The 23,301-nt window shown below is 43.3% G+C and overlaps 1 pseudogene; it reads right to left on the reverse strand.

Annotated features, from left to right (window-relative positions):
• Positions 1–8,042: 8,042 nt before the first annotated feature.
• LOC125543494 lies at positions 8,043–13,208 on the reverse strand (annotated as a pseudogene).
• Between the last annotated feature and the right edge of the window lie 10,093 nt (positions 13,209–23,301).

The raw sequence follows: 23,301 nt of genomic DNA on the forward strand, positions 1-23,301 counted from the left end.
GAGATCGAATCTCTCTTTGAAGCGGAACAAATATTGCAATGAAAGCAACAGAGAGACACACTAGGAGAACTTCATCTAGAAATGGTCGGTGACAAAGTCACCTATGTTAGAGTATAGTTACTTAGGAGTCAAGTGAGAGCACTTGATCAGGTCATACTCATCGTTTAAGCTCAAAATGGGGTTACCATTTTTCGTTTAAGCATTTTGATGTATTCACATCTTGTCGAGTTGCTTTGACTCATGACTTGGAGTAAAGCTTCTCTAAGATGGAATAACATACCTTGGGTGGTGGTGTTGATCTTGCATCATGTAGTTGAACTTGTGTGGGTGCTCAAGGTTGATGTAGCTCATCAAGAGTTGGGAGCACCACTTGGAGTTTGAGTTCATCTACCTACATGGGTTAGCTTTGCAAGGAAGAGCACTTGTGTATCCAAAATGACAATCATGAGACTCAACATAGAATTTGCCAAAGGATATGTTTGAATGGTTTCGTGCTTCCTTGTCTTCAACCACCATTGTGTAGAGACTTGGTGATGTAGAGAATTGCTCAAGATGTGAGTGAGTTGCAATCTCATAGATTTAGATTCAACCAAGTACCTACACGGGTTAGATAACATGCAAGGTACAAATATATCCAAGACATATGAATAGCATCATAAGAGAAATATCGAGGATTAGTCATAGGCTCATGCCCCGCATGTATCAAATGGAGTTCCTACTCCAAGTTTGAAGCATCAATGATGTTCAATTCACCTCTCAACCTGCAAAACACTTTCTCATCAAGTGGTTTAGTGAATATATCCGCCAATTGCTTATCGGTGCGAACATGCTTAAGGTTAATGTCCCCTTTTGCAACATGATCTCGAATGAAATGATGACGAACTTCAATATGCTTAGTTCGAGAATGTTGCACGGGATTGTGAGCAATCTTAATAGCACTTTCATTGTCACATAGCAATGGAACATGTTTCACATATATCCCATAATCTTTAAGAGTTTGGGTCATCCAAAGTAACTGAGCACAACATGAACCAGCGGCAATGTATTCCGCTTCGGCGGTGGATAAGGACACCGAGTTTTGTTTCTTGGAAGACCAAGACACAAGAGATCTACCAAGGAATTGACAAGTACCCGAAGTGGATTTTCTATCAACCTTGTCTCCGGCATAGTCCGAATTGGAGTAGCCAACAAGATCAAAAGAGGACCTCTTAGGATACCAAATGGCAAAATTTGGTGTATGGATTAGGTATCTCACTATCCTTTTCACAGCCTTAAGATGACACTCTTTAGGAGCAGCTTGATATCGTGCACACATGCACACACTTAGCATAATATCGGGACGAGAGGCACATAGATATAACAATGAACCAATCATAGAGCGATAAACCTTTTGATCAACCAGTTCACCATCTTTGGTCAAATCAAGATGTCCACTAGTAGGCATGGGTGTAGTCATACCTTTGCATTCTTGCATATTGAACTTCTTGAATAAGTCCTTGGTGTACTTCGTTTGAGAGACAAAGGTACCTTCCTTAGTTTGCTTGATTTGCAAACCGAGAAAGAATTTGAGTTCACTCATCATAGACATCTCAAACTTCTCCGACATTAGCTTTCCAAACTTCTCACTAAAATGAGGGTTAGTTGAACCAAATATGATATCATCAACATAAATTTGGCACACAAATAGTTCTCCATTAACCCTTTTAGTAAAAAGAGTAGAATCAATTTTACCAATTTCAAAGCCTTTTTCAATAAGGAACTTGGTCAAGCATTTATACCATGCTCTAGGAGCTTGTTTAAGACCATAAAGGGCTTTGTGAAGTTTGTAAACATGATTAGGTTTCTTAGGATTGATGAAGCCGGGAGGTTGCTTAACATAGACTTCCACCTCATTTTTGCCATTTAGAAAAGCACTTTTAATGCTCATTTGGTACAAGGTGATATCATGGTGATTAGCATAAGCAAGTAAGATGCGAATGGACTCAAGTCTAGCAACGGGAGCATATGTCTCACCATAGTCCATACCTTCAACTTGTGTGTAGCCTTGGGCGACGAGACGTGCCTTGTTGCGAACCACTTTTCCATCTTCATCTTGCTTGTTGCGAAACACCCATTTGGTACCAATGATGTTGTGGTTGTTGTCGGGCTTCTCGACCAATGTCCACACTTGATTTCTCTCAAAGTTGTGTAGCTCTTCATGCATAGCGTTTATCCAATCCGGATCCTCCAATGCTTCTTCAACCTTCATAGGTTCAATGCTAGAGATGAATGAGTAATGTTCACAAAAGTTAGCTAAACGAGTTTTAGAGCGAGTGATTCTCCCGGTTTGGATATCATTGTAGATTTGCTCGACGGGATGATCCTTAGCAATTCTTGCTCGAACTCGTGAAAGCTTTTGCTTGGGTCGGGGTGGAACATCCTCTTCATCTTGTGCTTCTTCTTGGCCTTCTTTATTGTTGACGTTGTCGTTCTCTTGTCGTGGTGGAGAAGCAGGTTGTTCATGTTCATCTTGGTGCGCTTCCTCGTTTTCTTCATCTTGGCGTGTCCTACTTGTGGATGCTTCCGTATCAACTCTTGGTTCACCTTGTCGTGAGGTAGAAGCTTCCACTTGGAAGGATGAGGTACTCTCTTTCACTTCCGTTGGACGAATCTTGCCAATGGACAAGTCTTGAATTGCTTCCGAAGGGTCTTTACTTCCTACATCAATTGGCAATTGCTCTACTTGCGATCCGTTAGATTCATCAAACTTCACATCTACCGTCTCTTCAACCTTTCGGGTGAAATTGTTGTAGACACGGTAAGTGTGAGAGTTTGAGCCATAACCAAGTAGGAAACCTTCATGAGATTTAGGAGCAAATTTAGAACTACGATGCTTATCAAGAATGGAGCACTTTGAGCTGAATACTCGAAAGTATCCAACTTGGGGTTTGTTATCGGTGAGGAGCTCGTATGCCGTCTTGCCGAGTAGCTTGTGAAGATACAAGCGATTTGTTGCATGACAAGCTGTCTCAACCGCTTCCGCCCAAAAGTGCTTTGGCATTTTGTACTCATCAAGCATCGTTCTTGCCATCTCGATAAGAGTACGATTCTTCCTTTCAACAACTCCATTTTGTTGAGGTGTGTACGTAGCCGAGAACTTGTGAAATCCCTTCTTCGTCAAGAAAGGTGTCCACATTTGCGTTCTTGAACTCCGTTCCGTTGTCGCTCCGAACCTTCTTGATCTTCACGTCAAACTGATTTTGGGCCTTCCTAGCGAAGTTTTGAAGATCTTTTGGACCTGTTATGTCATCAAGAAAGAACACCCACGTAAATCTTGAAAAATCATCAACTATGACTAGACCAAATGAGTTACCACCGAGACTCTTGTAGGCATTTGGACCAAAGAGATCCATGTGAAGTAGCTCGAGTGGTCTTCTTGTGGTCATGATGTTCTTCGCGCGGTGACTTCCTCCAACTTGTTTCCCTGCTTGACAAGCACTACAAAGTCTATCCTTGTCAAATATGACATCTTTTATTCCAAGGATATGATCACCTTTAATAAGCTTATCAAGATTTCGCATACCAACATGACCTAGTCTTCTATGCCACAACCAGCCTTTAGAAGATTTGGCAATTAAGCAAGTTTTAGGTTGAGCCTTTTTAGTGAAATCAACAATGTAAAGATCTCCTCTACGTATACCGGTAAAGACCATTTTATGATTATCTCTGAAACACTTGGCAATCTACTTCAGTAAATAGGACATTGAAACCGAAATCAGCAAGTCTAGATACTGAAAGTAAGTTGTAGCCAAGAGATTCAACGAGCATACATTTTGTATGGAGCTATCATGTGAGATGGCCACCTTACCAAGGCCAACCACCTTACCCTTTGAGTTATCACCAAAAGTGACATACTTTCGAGGGCCGTCGTTTTCAGCAAGCTCACGAAACATATCCTTTGTCTCCGGTCATGTGATCAGGTACATCCACTATCAAGAACCCATTCCTTTCCTCCAGCCATGTAGCCGCGAAGATTTTCCATAAGACCAAAGTGTCTCATCGCATCATCGAGATCATAGTCACTATCATCATCATCATCCCTCATCATAATTCATGTTCAACATCATCTTGTGATTGATCAATTCCTAGAGAGGGCAATTCATTAGATAAATGATCATTTCTATAGTTATCTTTATGAATTCTAATAGCTCTGGAAATGATATTGCTAATGATTCCAACATCTCCTTTGGCACTCGTAAGATTAGTAAGCTCAAATAAGCAGTCACCAAATTTGGGATCATTGGAACTCATCTTAATCAAAGCAATAGACTTATGGAGGATTTCATCTAGATCTTTCAAGGAGTAATTAGGAAAGAGTTCCTCAAGAAATTTCCATATGGTGTAGGCACACTTAAGAGTCGGCAAACATCCAATCAAGTTTCTAGGCAAGCCTCTAGTGATAAGATTAACAGTTCTAAGATTGCGAATCATGTCAATATCTTCATCTAGGGTAGGGTGCAAAGGATCAACATGAGGTGCACAAGGGCTAGTAATGTACTTGTTCAAATGATATTCATTGAAAATCTCAAGCATTTCATTTTTCCACTCATGAAAATACTCTCCATCAAGAATAGGCACTCTATGTCTAAGACTCCCCAAAGTAGACACATCCATCTTCCTCCAATGGTGTTTAAACCAAGGCAATGGAGACCAAAGCTCTATACCAATTGAAAGGATCGAGAAGAGGTGTCTAGAGGGGGGTGATTAGACACTAAGTGCCAAAAGTTGCAGTTTTTAATATTCTTAAGTTTAAGTGGAGTTTAAGCACAAGTTTAACAAACACAATACATATCAAGCAAGCATGCAATGAGTATATGAGCAGCGGAAAGTAAAGCATGCAACTTGCAAGAATGTAAAGAGAAGGGTTTGGAGTATTCAAAGCAATTGGAGACACGGAGGTTTTTGTCATGGTTCCGATAGGTGGTGCTATCGTACATCCACGTTGATGGAGACTTCAACCGAGGGGTAACGGTTGCGCGAGTCCACGGAGGGCTCCACCCACGAAGGGTCCACGAAGAAGCAACCTTGTCTATTCCATCACGGGCCGTCAGCCACGAAGGACTTGCCTCACTAGCTGGGTAGATCTTCACGAAGTAGGCGATCTCCTTGCCCTTACAAACTCCTTGGTTCAACTCCACAATCTTTGGAGGCTCCCAAGTGACACCTAGCCAATCTAGGAGACACCACTCTCCAAAGTAACAAATGGTGTGTTGATGATGAACTCCTTGCTCTTGTGCTTCAAATGATAGTCTCCCCAACACTCAACTCTCTCATAGGATTTGGATTTGGTGGAAAGAAGATTTGAGTGGAAAGCAACTTGGAGGAAGGCTAGAGATCAAGATTCATATGGTTGGAATGGAATATCTTGACCTCAACACAAGTGTAGGTGGTTCTCTCTCAGAAAATGTGTATGTTGGAAGTGTAGGTCATGTTCTGATGGCTCTCTCCACGAATGAAGAGTGGTGGAGGGGTATATATAGCCTCCACACAATCTAACTGTTACACACCATTCCAATCTCGGTGGGACCGAAGGGAAAACTCGGTCGACCGATTTAGTAAACCTAGTGACCGTTAGGGTTTTCGGTGGGACCGACTAGTTCAACTCGGTGGAACCGATGTGCTAGGGTTAGGGTAAAACCAAAACTCGGTTTGACCGATTACTCAAACTCGGTGGGACCGATTTGGGTAATAAGCGAAACAGAGAGTTGGCCAAGCAAACTCGGTGGGGCCGATTGCATATCTCGGTGGGACCGAAAATATTGCAACGGTAACAGAGAGTTTGCAAGCCCATCTCGGTGAGACCGAGATCCCATCGGTGAGACCGAACTGATTAGGGTTTCTGGCAGTGGCTATGACAGGTGAAACTCGGTGGCGCCGGATAGGAATAATCGGTAGGTCCGAGGTTTTGGCTTTGGGTTTAGGTCATATGTGGAAGTGGGAAAGTAGCTGAGGATTTTGGAGCATATCAGTTAAGCACATGAAGCAAGAGGCTCATTAAGCAACACTCATCCCTCCTTGATAGTATTGGCTTTTCCTATGGACTCAATGTGATCTTGGATCACTAAAATGTAAAATGAAGAGTCTTGAGCTGGAAGTACCTTCTCGGACTAATAATCTACTAGTCCAATGCAATTCCATGTAGTGATTGACCTTATCCTGAACATACTAGGTAAAGTGTTAGTCCAGACAAGAGAGTTACTGTTGACTACTTACACAACGACATCCAGGGAGCAACTTCGTGCGTTCAATCCTCGCCTACCTTGGAAGTGATACCGCGGCGGCCTCGGCTGTTGTTGTAGTATGGAAGGGTGTCCTCGTGTTGCGTAGCGCTTTTGCTAGTGCACACCGCGGCGCGGCCGGCCGCACATTTCCCGTGATCTGGATGGAAGTGTGCTGCCGACAGCACACCTCCGTCGCTGTTGTAATGTTGTGTCGTAGCCAGCCGCCGCACCACACCGGCGTTGGAAGATTTGTGGCTGTACGTATGACCGTCGATCAGCCGATACTGACGCCTGTATCAAACTCGAGTAAGGCTCCGCTCGCCACGCACGCAGATCTCCCACCTACGGCAAATTCGTGCTGATGAGTACGATAGTCTCTGCCACTGACAAGGGTAGCGGCTGGAGTTGTTGCTTCGTTGGCCACGACTCGGGAATGACAGATATGCGAAGGACTTGAAGCCCTACTAGCCCCCTGTCACCGGTGGAACATGCTCAGCATTGCTACGAAAGTTGTAAACCATGCGAGAAGATTAACCTCCCACCGACGAGGGGAGCGGTAGCGTACGATCCAAGCGGAGATCAGAGGTTGGTAGTCCATGTCGAGCCCTGCAATGATGTGAGAAAGAAGATCTGCTTCTGTTATGGCGTTCCCGGCGGCAGCTAGCTCGTCTGCGAGTGCTCTCATCTTCCCAAAGTATGCGGATGCGCTCAAGGAGCCTTTCTGTGCATTGGTGAGGGAGTGGCGGCAGTTGTTCACACGAGAACGGGATTGGGTAGCGAACATATTTGCTAGGGCTGACCATATGGCATGCGAGGTTTCTAGGGAGGCGACTTGGATCAGGACCTCCTTCGAGAGATTACGAAGGAGGAAGGCTATGATCTGCTGATCTTGAATCCATGGTTTGTATTCAGGGTTAGGAGCGATTTGGTCCTTTCCTTCTGAGGTCTTGGTGACTATGGTTTTGTTTGGCTCGGGTGTGGTTTGATCTATATACCCATATAGCCCGGCACCCATGATCTGGGAGCGAGCTTGGGCTCTCCATAGGATGTAGTTGGTTCTTGTGAGGGGCTCGGATGTGGTGTTGGTAAGGGCAATGGATGGAGTTTGGCTGGAGGTAGACATGGTTCGGTTTGGTGGATGAGAAGGTAGGAGCTAGGGTTTTCAGCGGGAGGAAGAAAGGTGGTCGAGGCTAGATGTGGCGGAAGAGGGAGGCTCTGATTATCATGTGAAATTGTATCGAAGCGTCTCAATGCCCATACACAGGCACCCGCATGTTATATATTGATATTATGGTTTGTGATACAAGAAAGGTTGTTGGGATCAACCACATGAGAGAATACAGGGGGGTTAAGATAGAGATAAGAAAAAGATTACAACCTATCTCTAGTTACAACCGAACCAGCGCAGACCCACCTGTACCTATACGTTTAACACCTTGTATCCTCTAGCAATGCGCGGCCTTGTTGAACTCCTACCAAGCTCTGGCTCTTGGCCTCTGAAGCAGGGGCTTTAGCCGGAACTGAAAGCTCATGTTCTTCAAAGGCATGTAATTTGCGTTCCTTCTTCCTTTACCACAGAGCAGACCAGACGAACCAAGATGGCACTACTAATTTAGCCTCGATGGAATCGGCGGGCCAAAATACCTGCAAAACACACAGAAGTGCTACTGAAAAGGAAAAAGCCAAGATAGAGATCTTAACACCAAGAAAAACAGACAAATATATAATGGTACCTCTTGGCGAATCAGATGATGGGGTGACATAGTGGCAGAGATCAAAAGATGACAAGATATAAAATGAAATGTTTGACAGGATCAATCACAGAAGATGTTCGATACAAATAATGCATGTTGTTACATGAAATTGGTACTAAAGCATGCAACTTAAACAACACAAACGTACAGAGCACGATCAACATAGAAACAGTACAGAGGCCTCTGAAAGGCAGTGGACATAAATCTTCGAGGAATAAATGGTGTTACAATATACAAGTACGGGCCAAATGCTACTGGTGATTTCAATAGTCACAAACTTATTTGAATGATCAAAAATACGATGCGGCATACAGGAATGAGACTGCAGAAAGAAGCAAAGAACCGACAAAGACACTGCAGAAAGAACCCACTTGCTGCATCTAGACACGAATCTCTGGAACATGCATTATCTTCTGATGCATCCCACTAGTGACCCATTGACTTCTGAAATCCTTGTGCAAGCTCAGCAGCCAGAGCTTCTTCAGGGAGCCAAGTGATTCAATGCCTTGGGGGACCTTATCCAGCTTCAACAGAGACACGATGTACAAACCTTCAATGCATGGAAGAGCGCCATCAATGATGTTCATCTGGCTGACATCAGGCATGTGCTTCAAGACCAGTGTCTTCAGACTGGGGAAGGAACCTGCAGATAGAACCAAAGTATTTGCACTATGCATGTTGTTCAGTTTTAGAAATGTGAGGTTCGGCAGGTGTGGTGCAAGGATCTTCAGTGGATCTTCCCCAAGGTCGCACCAGCTTAGAGCAAGATACTTGAGGTGGGTTCCATGGTCAAGAAATATCGGCCAATTCAGTGTCCCCTTAGCCCATTGCCCTCTGATAATCAACTTGCGCAGATCTGTAGACTTTGGCTTCAGAGCCTCAAAGCAAAGTGTCTCATTCTCATCCTTTGCAGAAAGAAGCAAGCTGGAAAGAAGTGGCATATCTGACAGGGTAGCAAACAGAAGTGCACAGTCAGCAGCACTTATGTTGTCAATCCACAAACTGCTTAGTTGCATCAGTTTCTTCAGCTGCTCAGCCAAGTTGTTACTAGATTCCACAGTCTCAAGAGTTTGCAGTTCTTCCAAGTTGGACAGCTCTTTAGGTGCATGCATTCCCATAAAGTAACGGAACTCTGTCTGCTTCTCATCAGCATATCTATCAGCTAAAAGGTGCCGTAACTTCCTGATCTTAACAATTCCCCGTGGTAGCTTCTCTATTTTGGTTTGCTTAATGTCCAGAGTGTGGAGGTTAGAAAGATTCTCAACAGAATCCGGGAGTGATTTGACCTTGGTGCGTCGTAAGCCAATGTAACGTAGATTGAACAGATGCCCTATCGATGCTGGCACTTCAGTGATTTCAGAGTCTTGAAGCTCAAGAACACTCAGGTAGCTAGATTCAGACAGGATTGAAGACAACATGCCAGGGGAGGATGAAATTACTCCAAGTGACACTACAGTTCTAAGACGTGGAAGTTTAAGTGTCAATGCAGTGTTTTCTTTCCATCCACATGCTGATAGCCGGCGAACATCCTTATCCATCTGTATCATTTCACGCTGGTCATTTGCTGAAGCAAATCTCTCTTCTTTAGCAACAGAAATAGCCAGTTCACGCACAATATCATGCATCTTACAGGTGCTAACCCTACCAAGCTCATCAGTCTCCACAACTTCAAGCATATTGCGGTGGATCAATTCCATAAGATTGCCCTCAGCGACCACCTCTGGTGTGTTCTTTTCTTTACTCACCACAAAGCCTTCTGCAACCCACAGCCGCACAAGGCTGTCACGTGGCATGGGGTGGTCTTCTGGGAACAGACTGCAGTACAAGAAGCAGTTTCTGAGATCATCTGAAAGGTCATGGTAACTCAGATTGAAAATTGCTCGGACATGATCATTGTTTGACAGCTCACTTCGAAGCTGATTGTACTTTTGTGTCCAAATGTCTAATCGTGGTCTGGAGGACAACAGGCTACCAATGGTAACAATTGCTAGAGGCAGGCCATGACATCTTTCAACTATAGAGGCAGCAATTATCTCAAAATCCTTGGGGCACATGTGGCCCCTCTGGTTGTAAAAAGCCCTTCTGCAGAAGAGGTCAAAGGCGTCAGAATTACTCAACGGCTGCAGCTCAAGGTGACGGTCGGAAGGAGAGATTCCGGCGACATGGTCCTTCCGTGTGGTAATGATGATCCGACTTCCTTGCAGATTCTGGAAAGCATCACGTATTTGGAAGTATACCTCTTGCTCCCAGACATCATCCAGCACAATCAAGTATTTTCTATTTTCAAGTCTCTTCTGTATTTCCTTTTTCAAGTCATGCACGTCCATTTGAGACGATGGTTGTTCGGTGTATCCGATCTTCCATAGTAGCTTCCTCAACAGGGCATCAACAGTGTAAACCTGTGACACAACGATCCATGCATTTGCAGAGAAGTTGATCTTTTCACGTTCATAAACATTTGAGACCAGGGTAGATTTTCCCAACCCACCCATGCCCGATACTGTTATCACAGTGTTTTCCTGCTCTTCGGAGTACAGCCATTTGGTCAGCAATATCCTGTTGTCTTCAATTCCTACAAGATCTTCATCCTTGACAAATTCAGGGAAGCCGTCTTGGGACCGCTGTCTTTCCATCTCAGCAAGTGTGTTGGCGTCAAGCTGGGAGGGCTGCAACCACTGATCTTTCATCTGTATAACTAGCTGAATCTCCTTCTCTACGTCAACTACATTATTGGCAATTTCACTGAAAACCTTGACATAATGTGTTGCTTTAATGAAAAATTTTCTTGAGGAAACCTTCTTCCTTAAGTTGAAGAGCATGGTATGAGTATTTATCCATTACATCTTCAACATGGTAGGCCACATTGCGGACCTCCCCAATCCAACTCTTGACAAGTTCATCTGTGAGATATACCGTGCCTATTTTCCTTATAACATTACTCATCATATTCAGTTGCTTTCTTATTTGCTCAATCTTTACTGGCAGTTCCTTCAGATTAGTAACTTTTTCAGACAACTTATCTATAATGGCCATGATGGCTTCATCTGCTAAAATGGAACCAATCTTCGTCACAGCAATGAGTACTGCCTCGGCCATTTGAGCTGAACAGCAAAGATAGTGCATATTACATGATAGAATAGAAAAACCATCAAGAATTCTAGGTACCAAATTAGCTCATGCACTCGTACATAAAGAGTAGCTTTCTAACTTGGCCCTTTCGTTCCATTTACCTAAACAGAATTTATCAATTTACAGCATATCGAAGACTAGAATATAATTTATGATACATTAAGATATCAGGTATTCAGGTACCGCCGCATCAGAGAATACCCCTCTGTCGACTGAAATCTTAACATTGATCAGAATTGACGGTAGTAACAGATGGAATTCCTAAATGAACTTGACCCGCCAGAATTAGGAAAACGGAGGAATTTGGCTCATATTCTAGAACAGTAATACCCAATTCAAGAGATAAAAAGTGACACAAACAAACATTCAGTCCAAATCAATCTCTTTTTTCTAAACTAACATGAAGCACCTAGCACAATCCAAAAAAATGAATAAATAAATAACATAAATGACACTAGGCTGGATAGACTACCCGATCGGCATCCCTTTATAAGGTCATCAGGACTAGAGAAATGAAAATCTGTGATTTTCATCGCAGGGTAGTCAACAAGCCCATGATAGCATGTAAGGACCAGCAAGCAATTGATGCCTGTACTAGTTGAGCGCAAAGCTCTTTGAACGAGCATGAGCATAAAACACAACCGGTATGCAATCTAGCAAATGAATGGACTGTTTGGAATATGGCTTCAATTATCTAGCTAATTTATCACATTCGGGAAACTGCAGTGTGCATAGCTATCTTCTGAACTGCAACATTTGACGCTGGTGGTTCACATGATCAGGGAATGCTCACCTTTGGGATACTTGTAGTAGGCGGTCTATAGAGTGGGACAACAACTTACCCACCAAACGGACCACCAGTGTCAAAAGTTCTGCAGCATAAGAAAAGTAAAGTTGAACATCACAATATGCAGGCAACATCATCCAAGGCTTGTGTCCATACTGGCCTGATTCCTAAGGATTCTTAGCATTAGGTCAGACCTCGTAGATATCTTCCTACTTATAAAGGTTGGAGTTGGTCGTGGGTTCACATTTGAGACCAACAACACAAATAAACAAATACATTCTACCCACATAGTGGACTAGCAACCTTCCAAGAGACATAAATGAACAAATGCACTTTTACTGACATGTTACACCTAGCACAAATAAACAAATACACTACTAATTTAATGCGAGGACACCACTCTTGTGAAAAACACAGGTAACAAATGCAGAGATGTGACTCGAACTCAGAATCATGCTGTTGGTTTTAGTTTCTCTTACCATCCAATTTCTTCAAATTATACATCAAACGCAGAAAGATCTTTCATTATATTTTTGCTCTCTTTTTAATCGTGAACCGTGCAACAACGGCAAGACACCAACGTCCTTTGACCATCTCCTAAGCCGGTGGTCCAAGTGCTCGCTTTTTATGGCTTCGTAGCAACGCGCGGGCATTGTGCTAGCTTCCAAAGGATTGGAATGTGCATGGCATCCCAATCCTTTACTTTTCCTATTCCTACGATTTAGAAATCCTGCAAACCGAATAAGCCTAAGACTTAAGATAGAGGAGTAGTAGTTACTAGTGTGAAGAACAGGACGAGAGCATTCTTTTACACACTACTCCTACGACGAATAAGATTAACTATCTCGGCGATGCCATCTCGCGTCCACGTGACAGCCCGCATCGACTGGAGGCAACTCTGCTCTCACCTCCCTGCCCGTGGCGGGAGGCTGCGGTGGGGAATTCTATCGAACATGTAGCAGGCAACAACTTTTTCGCTAGTAAAACTGCAATTTGACCATCGAAAGCTCGTTTGGAACTCATGAGCTCCAGCGCCCACATCAACTCCGGCTCTCGATCGGCACGACATCCCACCTAAGAGAGCTCACTTTAGGTAGCCTGTTACGGGTGTGGGCACTTTACAGCGGCCCAGCGGCACACAGCCGATGGTGAACTCTGTAGCTTCCAAACCAACGGTGTTGACATGTACTCCATGCAGCGTGAGACGGCGGAGATCCATACAAGGGCTGCGCCACGGACTCGATAAAAAGGTAGTACCTGATGGATTCTCGCGCGAGCGCAAAGATGGAATCTGCAGTGGAGTCGAGAAGGCGGCAGCGATGTGCTCCGTGGCAGACTGGTGGAGGAGAGCGGACTAAATCCGCTTGCGAGACCGACTCATCCGCGGGGCGGAGCTACGAACGAACGAATATTGCGACGACTGGACTCGAGCTCAGTCCGTGGAGCGAGGAAGGAGAGGGGGCGGGATAGGAAGACGGGGGGAAATGCAGCGAGTGCAATCAGTGGGCGACAGCCACTCGCGATGCCCCCTGTCTCTCGGTCGGAACTCGGAAGCTCTCACGCAATCACGCTCGCCTTCTATTGGTAGTAAGTTGCTCCTTTTCTTATTTTTTGCCAGGTCAAGTCGCCTCCGCTGGGTTACTTGCGTCAATAGAAAATGGCGGCTTCGCGGTGCAAGACTTGTCAAAGTCTTTTGGTGCAAGTGCACAACGACCGGTTGGCAGTGGTACTCTCTTCTTTTTTTGAACAACAGCAGTGGGCTAAACAAATAGAGAGAGTAAAAGAACTGCAACTTGATCAATAAAAGATTATTCCTCGATTTCAATAAGGGCAACCGTCCAATAAGTAAATACTAGTAATATTTACAATCGCAAAAAAGAAAAAAAAAGAATAAGAGGGTAACAAATATGGTCCGTGTTGTTGGTCTTTTGCAGAGCAGATCCTTGATCTCATGTATGGAGCCATTGGATAATATCACTCTGGTTGCAACAAAGACGATGTTGCGGTCATCCATTTGTAATGTGGACGACATTGTGGTTGCAAACCGCAACACAGACAATCTCGGTCATCCAATTGCAACATGAACGATGTTGTGGAATGACGTAAACCTTTATCACCCATTGAAACACGGAGGATGTTGTGCTTCCCCACTGAAACATGAAGGATGTTGAGGTCACCGTGTTGCCACACGATGCAACTGGGCGAGTGACGATGGCATGTATCTAGGGTAGGGTAATAGGCCTGACCTAGACACCCCTCCCAAAGACACTGCCCTAGAGTCAAAGGCATTCAAAGTGCAGCAGCATCCACCGACTGAAATCACCTCAGAGTGCAACCCACTCGACCAACAATTTCACTCGGATAACCCAATTCCATTCGACCAGGTATATCATCATTCGACCGTACTAGAAACCACTCGGAGTATAGAAGATCTAAAGTCATTTAGGATGGCAACGGTCAGGCGTTCACTCCGTAGCGTTAATGATCATTTATATGTCTTTATTGTTGGCGTTACCAGTAACGTCTCACCTTAATGTACATTGAACTCCTTGTAACATGGATGGCTGGGGTCCTGGCGCACTCTATATAAGCCACCCCCTCCACTGGTACAAGGGTTCACACCACCCTGTAATCTTCACGCATAATCCAGTCGACCGCCTCCGGGCACCGATGACATAGGGCTTTTACTTCCTCTGAGAAGGGCCTGAACTCGTAATAGCTAGCATGCCGAACCTTGCGAACAATCTTGATAACCCACAAGTATAGGGGATCGCAACAGTTTTCGAGGGTAGAGTATTCAACCCAAATTTATTGATTCGACACAAGGGGAGCCAAAGAATATTCTCAAGTATTAGCAGCTGAGTTGTCAATTCAACCACACCTGGAAACTTAATATCTGCAACAAAGTATTTAGTAGCAAAGTAATATGATAGTAGTGGTAACGGTAGCAAAAGGTAATGATAAAATAATGTTTTTGGTATTTTGTAGTGATGATAGCAATAGCAACGGAAAAGTAAATAAGGAGAACAATATATGGAAAGCTCGTAGGCAATGGATCAGTGATGGAGAATTATGCCGGATGCGGTTCATCATGTAACAGTCATAACCTAAGGCGGCACAGAACTAGCTCCAATTCATCAATATAATGTAGGCATGTATTCCGAATATAGTCATATGTGCTTATGGAAAAGAACTTGCATGACATCTTTTGTCCTACCCTCCCGTGGCAGCGGGGTCCTAGCGGAAACTAAGGGATATTAAGGCCTCCTTTTAATAGAGTACTGGACCAAAGCATTAACACATAGTGAATACATGAATTCCTCAAACTACGGTCATCACCGGGAGTGGTCCCGATTATTGTCACTTCAGGGTTGCCGGATCATAACACATAGGCCCAGTTCTTTTCGTCGATTATGAATAATCAAGGCTTGGAAAATCAAAAGCTGAAAAGAACTGGATTTGCTTCTCCAAAATCATCCAAGAATCAGGAGAATAGGCAGTGTATCTCAGAATCGAGCAAAAGGGGCGATTTGTGGCGATTCTGATAAGTTCCACCAAAGAAAATGTTTCGTTTAGACACAATACCCCTATTTGGAGGGATATTTACAGAGAGAATGCCACTAGGGCGAACGACCTCGTCTCTTTCTCTTCTGAAACCGCTCGATCCCCTGCGCCGCTGTGGTTACAGCCGCTGGCTGCCCGACCCTGCTCGTCTCGCCGCTGGACCAGGCCCTCCCGCCGCCCGACCCCGCCCTTTAAACGAACCCTCCCAACCGCGACGCCAATCAACGGCAGCATCGCCGGCGCACGCAGCCTGACCCCGCCCTGTTCTATGGTCCCCTCCGACCTGCCTCGCCGGCCGCTGGTGAGCTCTCTTTGTCTCCTCTCTTCCCCTCTCTCCGTCTCCTCCTCTCTTCCCTTCTCTCTGTCTCCTCCTCGAATTCAACAAGCAATTTCAATCCAGGGACATTCTAGACATTTGAACATTGAACTTATCTGACAATCTCATATTACGATCTAGAAAAGAACTCGATGACCGATTATGTGGGAAGCTGATTTTGTGGGAAGTTTTCCAGAATCAGATTTTGAAGAATCAAAAGCTGAAAAGAACTGGGCCATAGTAGGTGACTATAGACTTGCAAGATAGGATCAAGAACTCACATATATTCATGAAAACATAATAGGTTCAGATTTGAAATCATGGCACTCAGGCCCTAGTGACAAGCATTAAGCATAGCAAAGTCATAGCAACATCAATCTCAGAACATAGTGGATACTAGGGATCAAACCCTAACAAAACTAACTCGATTACATGATAAATCTCATCCAACCCATCACCGTCCAGCAAGCCTACGATGGAGATTACTCACGCACGGCGGAGAGAGCCATATGAATGGTGATGGACGGTGAGTGGTGATGATGATGGCGAGGCATTGACGGCCCGGGCTCTATATAGAGAAGCGAACGGATTCCCTTCAAGCCTCACGATCGAAGAGCCATACCAGAAATATCAAATCCCTCCCAAGAGGTTTTAGGGCAAAAACTTTGCGGCGGCTCCGTATACTGTTCTGAAAATACGTGTAGTGATTGTTATCAGAATTTCCTATCTCCTTTATTTTTTTCTCCCCAGAACGCCATATTATGGATCTGTCTAAGATGGTCATACGGACAGGTCCGGTGTTGGGTGGCAGGCCCAGGGGGGCCATGAATGACCTGTTTAGCCCGGGCAGGCGCCGCGCGCCCCAAGGGATATACAAAAAAGGCAGGCACCCCCCACCTCGTGGCTAGTGTGGGCTCCCTGGTCTTATCATTTTTGCCAGGATTTTTTATTATTTCCAAAACTCCGTGAATTTCAGGTCATTCCGAGAACTTTTGTTTCTGCACAAAATAAACACATGGCAATTCTGCTGAAAACAACATCAGTCCGGGTTAGTTCCATTCAAATCATGCAAGTTAGAGTCCAAAACAAGGGCAAAAGTGTTTGGAAAAGTAGATACGACGGAGACGTATCAACTCCCCAAGCTTAAACCTTTGCTTGTCCTCAAGCAATTCAGTTGATAAACTGAAAGTGATAAAGAAAAACTTTTACAAACTCTGTTTGCTCTTGTTGTTGTAAATATGTAAAGCCAGCATTCAAGTTTTCAGCAAAGATTATGAACTACCATATTCACAATAACATAGGTCTCATGTTTACTCATATCAATGGCATAATCAACTAGCGAGCAATAATAATAAATCTCGGATGACAACTTTTCTCAAAACAATCATAACATGATATAACAAGATGGTATCTCGCTAGCCCTTTCTGAGACCGCAAAACATAAATGCAGAGCACCCCTGAAGATCAAGGACTGACTAGACATTGTAATTCATGGTAAAAGAGATCCAGTCACAGTCATACTCAATGTAAATTAATAGCAATGCATGCGAATGACAGGTGCTCTCCAACTGGTGCTTTTTAATAAGAGGATGATGACTCAACATAAAAGTAAATAGATAGGCCCTTCACAGAGGGAAGCAGGGATTTGTAGAGGTGCCAGAGCTCGAGTTTTGAAATCAGAGATGAATAATATTTTGAGCGGTATACTTTCATTGTCAACATAACAACCAAGAGATGGCGATATCTTCCATGCTACACACATTATAGGCGGTTCCCAAACAGAATGGTAAAGTTTATACTCCCCCTCCACCAACAAGCATCAATCCATGGCTTGCTCGAAACAACGAGTGCCTCCAACTAACAAGGTCCCAGGGGGAGTTTTGTTTGCAATTATTTTTGATTTGATTTGCATAAAGCATGGGACTGGGCATCCCGGTGACCAGCCATTTTCTCGTGAGTGAGGAGCGGAGTCCACTCCTCTTGAGAATAACCCGCCTAACATGGAAGATACGGACAACCCTAGTTGATACATGAGCTATTCGAGCATACAAAACAGATATTTATTGAAGGTTTAGAGTTTGGCACATACAAATTTACTTGGAACGGCAGGTAATAGATACCGTATATAGGTAGGTATGGTGGACTCATATGCCATAACTTTGGGGTTTATGGGATTGGATGTACAAGCACTATTCCCGCTTAGTACAGGTGAAGGCTAGCAAAAGACTGGAAAGCGACCAGCTAGAGAGCGACAACAGTCATGAACATGCATTAAAATTAATCAACACCAATGCAAGCATGAGTAGGATATAATCTCACCATGAACATAAATATCGTGAGGCTATGTTGATTTTGTTTCAACTACATGCGTGAACATGTGCCAAGTCAAGCCACTCGAATCGTTCAAAGGAGGATACCACCCTATCATACCACATCACAACCATTTTAATAGCATGTTGGCACGCAAGGTAAACCATTATAAACTCCTAGCAAATTAAGCATGGCATAAGCAACTATAATCTCTAATTGTCATTGCAAACATGTTTTTCATAATAGGCTGAATCAGGAACGATGAACTAATCATATTTACAAAAACAAGAGAGGTCGAGTTCATACCAGCTTTTCTCATCTCAGTCAGTCCATCATATATCATCATATTGCCTTTCACTTGCACGACCGAACGATGTGAATAATAATAATAGTGCACGTGCATTGGACTAAGCTGGAATCTGCAAGCATTCAATAAACAGGAGAAGACAAGGCAATATGGGCTCTTTTGTCAGATCAACAATAATGCATATAAGAGCCACTTCAACAATTTAATTATGGTCTTCTCCTATCGACCCCCAAAGAAAAGAAAAGAAATAAAACTATTTACACGGGAAAGCTCCCAACAAGCAAAAGAAGAACATGAAATCTTTTTGGGTTTTCTTTTTTTACTACTACAAGCATGGAAATTAAACTAACTAAAAGCTACAACTAATTTTTTTTGGTTTTTCTTAAGGTTTATCAAACACACAAGAAGAAAGCATAAAAAGGAAAATAAACTAGCATGGATGATACAATGAAAAAGTATGAGCACCGACATCTAGCAATGAGTGTGTGAACATAAATGTAATGTCGGTGAGAAATACGTACTCCCCCAAGCTTAGGCTTTTGGCCTAAGTTGGTCTATGGCCACGGCTGGCCTGGCTGATATCCATAATAGTAGTTGGGGTCGTACTGCAGAAGGAAGACTTGATTGCCACTGGTTGGCAATCATCTCCGGATCCCACTGGTAATTAGACTGTCGTGGAGGATCAACTTGTGGTTCCGACTCTGGCTCTGTGGCTGATGTAGGGTTCCGGTAAGGCGTGAATATCCTCTGGCGAGACGAGGTACTGGCCTGTAGATAAATCAAACAAGGAAGGAGCGGCAAGGTGATAGTCTCAGGATGACGTTTATCAAAGAACAATTTGTATTTAAGCTCCCCTTCCCTATTCTTTACAATAAAATCATGCGCTACCATACTCTTATAATCTAAATAAACATAGGCAGCAATTTTTCTTCTTTTTCATAGTGCCTAATGGGTATGTTATAATGTGCAGCAAGGCGTGAAGCATAGATACCACCAAAGATGGGGCCCTTTGTACGGTTCAGACTTAACCGTTTAGCAATAATACCGCCCATACTAACAGAGTCGTCACGGAATAAGCATGGAAACAAAATATAATATCAGGAACACTAAGGTTTCCACAGTTTCCGCGACCAATTAAGCAACGACTAGCAAATATTGCAAAGTAGCGTAAAACAGGAAAATGTATGCTAGTGATTCTTGCATCGGAAACTTTCCTAGTTTCCCCTATAGTGATAGTGTCAATAAACCCGTCCACATCTTTACGATGTGGTTCCTCTAGGCTACCCTCGAAAGGTATTTTGCAAACCCTGCAAAATTCATCTAGTGACATCTTCTTAACCACATCATATAAATGAAACTCTACTGAAGGAGGTGATTCCCTAGGATAATAGTAGAAGTTTTGCACAAAAGTATTGGTGAGTAAGAGATACTGTTCGCGCTTGGTCGTGGAGGAAGGGTGAGGCCTGCATTCTCAGCCAATTCATAGAAATCATCATAAATCCCGGCTGCTCTCAAGAAATCATCACAAGGCCATTCACACGGCCGAACCTCCGCGATTGCACGAGGGAGATTATACTTGGGCTTCTTTTTTCTTCACTTTGCTTATCCTTCGAGCTTCGGCTCGATGAGCCCCTCAAAAATCTCTTCATCTTTTTCTGAAAATTTCTGAAATTTTTAGTAACTTAAAATAAAAGTGAACCAAACTCAACAAATTGATAGCAACTACTCCTACAAGTGGCTAGAGGCTATATCATGCATTAAAACTACTTTTGACCACATAAATTTGACATGCAAGCTCAAGAACAGAGGTCACCTAAGCAGCAAAAATTTGCAATGAATAAAGCACTAGAACAAAAACTAATGGACCATGGAGGAGTGATACGTCTCCGTCCGGTCAGTTCTATAATTTTTGATTGTCTCCATGCCAATATTATTCAACTTTCATATACTTTTTGGCAACTATTTTATATATTTTTTGGGATCTAGTACATATTGATCCACCTTTAGTGGCCTTACACTATACCTAGTGCCTATTGCTTCCTGTACATGTTGCTTTGTTTTTAGGGTGATTATGAGAGACAACTTAGTCCCTTCCACTGGTGGCTCTCCAACCTGGTGTGAAAGAAACGGATGGAGCTTATGTTTTTGGAAAATATGGAAAATTTGGAAGGAAAATCAACGCGAACCAGTGCCCGAGGTGGTCATGAGGCAGGGGGGCGCCCCCCTTAGGGCGCGCCCCTACCCTCGTGAGCCCACCGTAAGGCGGTATGCTCTTCTTTTGCCGCAAGAAAGCTAATATTCAGGAAAAAATATAGGTTTCAGGCCAATCGGAGTTACGGATCTCCATATATATACGAAACGGTGAAAGCGACAGAACGCAGAAACAGAGAGAGACAGAGAGACATGATCCAATCTCGGAGGGGCTCTCGCCCCTCCATGCCATGGAGACCAAGGACCAGAGGGGAAACCCTTCTCCCATCTAGGGAGGAGGTCAAGGAAGAAGAAGAAGGGGGCCCTCTCCCCCTCTCTTCCAGTGGTGCCGCGAACGCCGCCGGGGCCATCATCATCACCGCGATCTTCACCAACACCCTACGCATCTTCACCAACATCTCCATCACCTTCCCCCTCTATCTACAGCGTCCACTCTCCCGCAACCGTTGTACCCTCTACTTGAACATGGTGCTTTATGCTTCATATTATTATCCAATGATGTGTTGCCATCCTATGATGTCTGAGTAGATTTTCGTTGTCCTATCGGTGATTGGTGAATTGCTATGATTGATTTAATTTGCTTGTGGTTATGTTGCTGTCCTTTGGTGCCCATCATATGAGCGCGCGCGTGGATCACACCATAGGGTTAGTTGTATGTTGATAGGACTATGTATTTGGAGGAAGCAAGGGTGATCAGAAGCTTCAACTAGCATAGAAATTGATGCCTATCGGGATTTGAAGGGGGACCAATATATCTTATGCTATGGTTGGGTTTTACCTTAATGAAATTAGTAGTGCGGATGCTTCGTAATAAGTCCAATCATAAGTGCATAGATATCCAAGTAATGGATGACTCGTAGCTAGTGGTCCTCATCCCACATAAGCTATCGGTTCTTCAGTAATGGACAATTTCGCAACTCCTACCACCACTTTTCCACACTCGCTATATTTACTTTATTGCTTCTATTACTTACAACAGCCCCTAGTTTTATTTACGTGATCTTTACTTTCTTGCAAGCCTATCCAACAACACCTACTAAGTACTTCTAGTTTCATACTTGTTCTAGGTAAAGCGAACGTCAAGCGTGCGTAGAGTTGTATCGGTGGTCGATAGAACTTGAGGGAATATTTGTTCTACCTTTAGCTCCTCGTTGGGTTCGACACTCTTACTTATCGAAACTGTTGCGATCCCCTATACTTGTGGGTTATCAAGACCTTTTTCTGGCGCCGTTGCCGGGGAGCAATAGCGTGGGGTGAATATTCTCGTGTGTGCTTGTTTGCTTTATCACTAAGTAATTTTTATTTGTTGTTCTTAGTTGTTTTCTATCTTTAGTTATGGGTAGGAAACGCAAAATACCAAAAAAATTAGTTGTACCTACTGAACCAATGGTTGAAGAACCAATCAAAATCTATCACACTGCTGAAGCTTATTACTTGGATCATCTTCGATCCCTATGTGCTCGTGCTGAAACCCCAACTAGCTTAGTTGAGGGCAAATCTTTAGATGAGCATGCTTGTTATGTGTGACACCGTATATCTGAAAAAGGGAAATTATTATGGAGTCAAATTCAACGTTTGCAATGCTATGCTTGGAATTATGTGAAATATATGATTTTACTTGTTGTTCTGAAAACCCTAAGAAACACCTTCCCTACCAATGTGAGTTTATTGATAATGGAATCTTATCTTCTTATGCTAAAGGTGTTTATAGTTACTATGATGTTCAACAAATTGAAGAATTTGTTGCTTTTGAGAGGTGCTTATGAAATTGCTTCTTTGATTGAAAAGTATGATGCTACTCTTTACAAATCTGAAAATTTTGCCTATACTTAAATATTGCTTATGATAATTATGCTTCTAATATGCTTAATGTTAAACTATATTGAGGAAATACTCCGCTGTCCAAGAAGAGACTAATATTTTGCAGGAGTCTATGGAAGAAGAAGTTTGATGACACTGTGAGCTCATTGGATGAAAAAGATGAGGAGGAGAGCGAAGAACAAAAGGAGGAAGAGCGGATTGATCACCCGTGCCCACCTTCTAATGAGAGTAACTCTTCAACTCATACATTGTTTAATTCCCCTTCGTGCTTACCGAAGGATGATTGCTATGATGACTTGTTATGATCCCTGATTCTTTGAAATATCCCTTTTTGATGATTTTGCTATGCTTATGTGCGCAAGATGCCAATATGAATTATGCTTATGGAGATGAACTTGCTATAGTTCCTTATGTTAAAAATTGTTGGATATTGATTAGCTATTGCACCCAGCATGAATATGTCCTATTATCTTTTTGAATTTCCACCAGAAGAATACACTCTTATCGTATAGTATGTGCCGTTTTAGGATAATATAATTGAATGGGTTGCTATCATATTTGTTTAACCAGTGTTTCATATTGCCAATTTATTATTTCGCATAGATGTTGTGCTCTAGCTAAATTCTGCATGTGTATACGTCTTGTGGCTCCTCTGCAATTATTTTGTTGAGCAGTATTATCTTTCGGACCATTCGGTCTTTGTTTCCACTGCATCGATTTTAGTTTACATGATAAACATTGCAAGAAACTGTTTATACTATGCATTGGCCTTTACTAGTGTGCATGAATTGTTCTTTTATGACATGCCGATGCATAGGAAGAGAGTTAGACTTCGTCATTGC

Source organism: Triticum urartu, chromosome 3, assembly GCF_003073215.2.
Source record: "Triticum urartu cultivar G1812 chromosome 3, Tu2.1, whole genome shotgun sequence".
In the NCBI taxonomy this organism is placed as follows: domain Eukaryota; kingdom Viridiplantae; phylum Streptophyta; class Magnoliopsida; order Poales; family Poaceae; genus Triticum; species Triticum urartu.